Source organism: Tasmannia lanceolata, unplaced genomic scaffold (genome assembly GCF_043159265.1).
Source record: "Tasmannia lanceolata isolate RefF3 unplaced genomic scaffold, GAP_Taslan_0.1 ptg000038l, whole genome shotgun sequence".
NCBI lineage: Eukaryota > Viridiplantae > Streptophyta > Magnoliopsida > Canellales > Winteraceae > Tasmannia > Tasmannia lanceolata.
This window is the reverse complement of record NW_027518715.1, coordinates 430,001-435,000: the sequence shown is the minus strand read 5'-3', so window position 1 is coordinate 435,000 and position 5,000 is coordinate 430,001.

Sequence of the window (5,000 nt, the reverse complement as noted above, 5' to 3'; positions counted from 1 at the left end):
CAACCATGGTCCATTCCCCACTATATGCCATGGCCTTGTGCCCATGGTCTTCACAAGACAGCATCCAAGGCGCCTGAAAGGCCAAGGGAGCCCAACCCAGCAATGCCCAGCCAAGGCCAGGCATTCCAGTGCCTACCCGGGCAAAAACGCCCAAAGCATGCCCCATTCGTTAGCCTATCCAGGCAAAAACGCCCAAAACCAGCCCATTCCAGTGCCTATCCGGGGAAAACGCCCAAAGCATGCCCATTCCTTAGCCTATCCAGGCAAAAACGCCCAAAACCAGCACATTCCAGTGCCTATCCGGGCAAAAACGCCCTAAGCCTGCGCATTCCAGCGCCCCGCAGCATGCCACCCTCCTATAGGGTTTGCGCAACCAACCCGCCTAACCACCAGTGGCAACCAAAGGTGCTGTTAGCGACGACTTCTGAAGACGCAACGAGACGCGACGGGTTTGCGCCCAGACGCGACGAGGCGATGCGGGATCTGCGCCCAACCGTGCCTACACCCGCCGACTTGATGCGGGAGCTGCTGGCCCAAGCATGCCTAGCGTGCAAGGCCTGCGTGCAAGGCTAGTGTGCAAGGCTCGTGGGCAAGGCTAGTGCGCAAGGCTAGTGCCCAAGGTCTGTGTGCAAGGCTAGTGCCCAAGGCTAGTGAGCATGGCCTGTGTGCAAGGCTAGTGTGCAAGGCTTGTATGCAAGGCTAGTGTGCAAGGCTGGTGTGCAAGGCTTGTGGGCAAGGCTGGTGCGCAAGGCTAGTTCCCAAGGGTTGTGTGCAAGGCTAGTGCCCAAGGCAAGTGCGCAAGGCTCGTGCCCAAAGCTAGTGCGCAAGGCTTGTGTGCAAGGCTACTGCGATGGGCCAGTGCCCAAGGCTTGTGAGCAAGGCTTGTATGCATGGCTTGTGTGCAAGGCTAGCGTCCAAGGCTTGTGCGCATGGCTTGTGCGCAAGGCTTGTGTCCAAGGCTTTTGTGCAAGGCTCGTGCGCAAGGCTAGTGTGCAAGGCTTGTGCGCATTGGCAGGTAGCCCACCAGCATGCACGATCCAAATGCCACTCACGCGACAACACGGTGCCAAGCCGGGCATGGTGTGCACTCAAAACCAATCAACGGACAGAGGTCATGCGTCATGGGGGGGATCTAGCAAGGCCATGGGGAAGGTCATGGAGGACCTTGGAAGCAAGCGCAAGACGAGAGCGAATCGAACAAGGGGCCAGGACGGGGCCTTGTGCCCATGGTCTTCGCAAGACAGCGTCCAAGGCACCCGAAAGCCCAAGGGAACCCAAACCCGGCCGACACTTGCAATCGCACATGCTCTCTGCAACACACCATCAATGCCGCCCAACGGGGCCAGCACGAGCAGTCCTCCGCGGTCCCCTGGCCCTGCGCACGTTTGTCTTCGAAACCGAGCATCAATGCCACAGAAAGTGCCGGGGCGCCAGCTGGAGCCATCATCCGCGTTGCCATGGCTCGCTTGGCCTTGGCTTGCCAGGCCCCGACACGAGCAATCGCGCATTTTCTTTGCAACCGACCATCAATGCCGCCCAACGGGGCCAGCACGAGCAGTCATCCGCGGTCCCCTGGCCCTGCGCACGTTTGTCTTTGAAACCGAGCATCAATGCCACAGAAAGTGCCGGGGCGCCAGCTGGAGCCATCATCCGACGTGCCATGGCTCTGGTCCCATGGTCTTCGCAACCGAGCATTCGTGACACCCGCGGGGCCAGGACACCAACCCTTCCGACACGAGCATTCGCGCATGTTCTTTGGCCACACAACGGCGCCAGCACGAGCAAAATCATCCGCGGTGCGGTGGCCTTGCACGGCCTTTTGTCTTTGGAACCAACCATCAGTGCCACGGGAAGTGCCGGAGTCCCGGCATCCGCGGTGCCAAGTCATTGCGCCCTTGGTCTCTGCAGCGGGGCATGCCGGGCACTCCCAACCATTGCAAGCAAGCAAGCAAGCAAGAAAGTAAGTAAGTAAGTAAGTAAGTATTACATATAGGGGCGGGACATGCGGGGAGATCTGCGAAACGTGCATTACGGGGCACACGCGTACCTACCGGGGCATACCGACCCCTATTGGGGCACACGTGTGCATATCGGGGCATACCGGGCCTATCGGGGCACACGCGTACATACCGGGGCATACCGAGCCCTACTGGGGCACACGTGCGCATATCGGGGCGTACCAAGCCTATCGGGGCATACGCATGTATCCCAAGGCATACCGAGTCTATCCGGGCATACGCGTTCATACCGGGGCGTAACGGGCCTATCGGGGCATACTTGGGCATATCCGGGCAAAAAATGCCCAAAACTTGCGCAACCTTGGCAACCGTGGTCCATTCCTCTCTATATGCCTAGCCTTGCCAACCGTGGTCCATTCCTCACTATATGCCATGGCCTTGTGCCCATGGTCTTCCCAAGACAGCGTCCAAGGCCCCCGGAAGGCCAAGGGAGCCCAACCCAGCAATGCCCTGCTATGGCAAGCCAAGGCCAAGCATTCCGGTGCCTATCCGGGCAAAAATGCAATTCCTCTCTATATGCCTAGCCTTGGCAACCGTGGTCCATTCCCCACCATATGCCATGGCCTTGTGCCCATGGTCTTCCCAAGACAGTGTCCAAGGCGCCCGGAAGGCCAAGGGAGCCCAACCCAGCAATGCCCTGCTTTGGCAAGCCAAGGCCAAGCATTCCGGTGCCTAACCTTGGCAACCGTGGTCCTTTCCTCACCATATGCCATGGCCTTGTGCCCATGGTCTTCGCAAGACATCGTCCAAGGCGCCCAAAAGGCCAAGGGAGCCCAACCCAGCAATGCCTTGCTAGGACAAGCCAAGGCCAAGCATTCCGGTGCCTATCCGGGCAAAAACGCCCAAAGCATGCCCATTCCTTAGCCTATCCAGGCAAAAACGCCCAAAATCTGCACATTCTAGTGCCTATCCGGGCAAAAACGCCCACCAGCATGCCACCCTCCTATAGGGTTTGCGCAACCAACCAGCCTAACCACCAGTGGCAACCAAAGGTGCTGTTAGCGACGACTTCTGAAGACGCAACGAGACGCGACGTGTTTGCGCCCAGACGCGACGAGACGATGCGGGATCTGCGCCCAAGAATGCCTAGACCCGTCGACTTGATGCGGGATCAGCTCGCCCAAGCATGCCTAGTGTGCAAGGCCTGTGTGCAAGGCTAGTGTCCAAGGCTAGTGTGCAAGGCTCATGTGGAACGCTAGTGCGCAAGGCTAGTGCCCAAGGCTTGTGTGCCAGGCCCGTGTGCAAGGCTAGTGTCCAGGGCTTGTGTGCATTGCTTGAGTGCAAGGCTTGTGTGCATTGCTCGAGTGCATGGCTTGTGTGCAAGGGTTGTGCGCAAGGCTAGTGTGCGGGGCTTGTGCGCATGGCTAATGTGCACGGCTTGTGTGCATGGCTACCGTGCAAGGCTAGTTTGCATGGCTAGGGTGCAAGGCTCGCATGCGAGGCTAGTGTGCAAGGCTGCGTGCAAGGGAAGCGTGCAGGGCGAGTGTGCGAGGCCACTGTGCACGGCGCCAGCACTAGCGAGCCATCATCCGCGTTGCCATGGCTCGCTTGGCCTTGGCTTGCCAGGCCCCGACACGAGCAATCGCGCATTTTCTTTGCAACCGACCATCAATGCCGCCCAACGGGGCCAGCACGAGCAGTCATCCGCGGTCCCCTGGCCCTGCGCACGTTTGTCTTTGAAACCGAGCATCAATGCCACAGAAAGTGCCGGGGCGCCAGCTGGAGCCATCATCCGACGTGCCATGGCTCGCTTGGCCTTGGCTTGCCGGGCCCCGACACGAGCAATCGCGCATTTTCTTTGCAACCGACCATCAATGCCGCCCAACGGGGCCAGCACGAGCAGTCATCCGCGGTCCCCTGGCCCTGCGCACGTTTGTCTTTGAAACCGAGCATCAATGCCACAGAAAGTGCCGGGGCGCCAGCTGGAGCCATCATCCGACGTGCCATGGCTCTGGTCCCATGGTCTTCGCAACCGAGCATTCGTGACACCCGCGGGGCCAGGACACCAACCCTTCCGACACGAGCATTCGCGCATGTTCTTTGGCCACACAACGGCGCCAGCACGAGCAAAATCATCCGCGGTGCGGTGGCCTTGCACGGCCTTTTGTCTTTGGAACCAACCATCAGTGCCACGGGAAGTGCCGGAGTCCCGGCATCCGCGGTGCCAAGTCATTGCGCCCTTGGTCTCTGCAGCGGGGCATGCCGGGCACTCCCAACCATTGCAAGCAAGCAAGCAAGCAAGAAAGAAAGTAAGTAAGTAAGTAAGTATTACATATAGGGGCGGGACATGCGGGGAGATCTGCGAAACGTGCATTACGGGGCACACGCGTACCTACCGGGGCATACCGACCCCTATTGGGGCACACGTGTGCATATCGGGGCATACCGGGCCTATCGGGGCATACCGGGCCTATCGGGGCACACGCGTACATACCGGGGCATACCGAGCCCTACTGGGGCACACGTGCGCATATCGGGGCGTACCAAGCCTATCGGGGCATACGCATGTATCCCAAGGCATACCGAGTCTATCCGGGCATACGCGTTCATACCGGGGCGTAACGGGCCTATCGGGGCATACTTGGGCATATCCGGGCAAAAAATGCCCAAAACTTGCGCAACCTTGGCAACCGTGGTCCATTCCTCTCTATATGCCTAGCCTTGCCAACCGTGGTCCATTCCTCACTATATGCCATGGCCTTGTGCCCATGGTCTTCCCAAGACAGCGTCCAAGGCCCCCGGAAGGCCAAGGGAGGCCAACCCAGCAATGCCCTGCTATGGCAAGCCAAGGCCAAGCATTCCGGTGCCTATCCGGGCAAAAATGCGATTCCTCTCTATATGCCTAGCCTTGGCAACCGTGGTCCATTCCCCACCATATGCCATGGCCTTGTGCCCATGGTCTTCCCAAGACAGTGTCCAAGGCGCCCGGAAGGCCAAGGGAGCCCAACCCAGCAATGCTCTGCTTTGGCAAGCCAAGGCCAA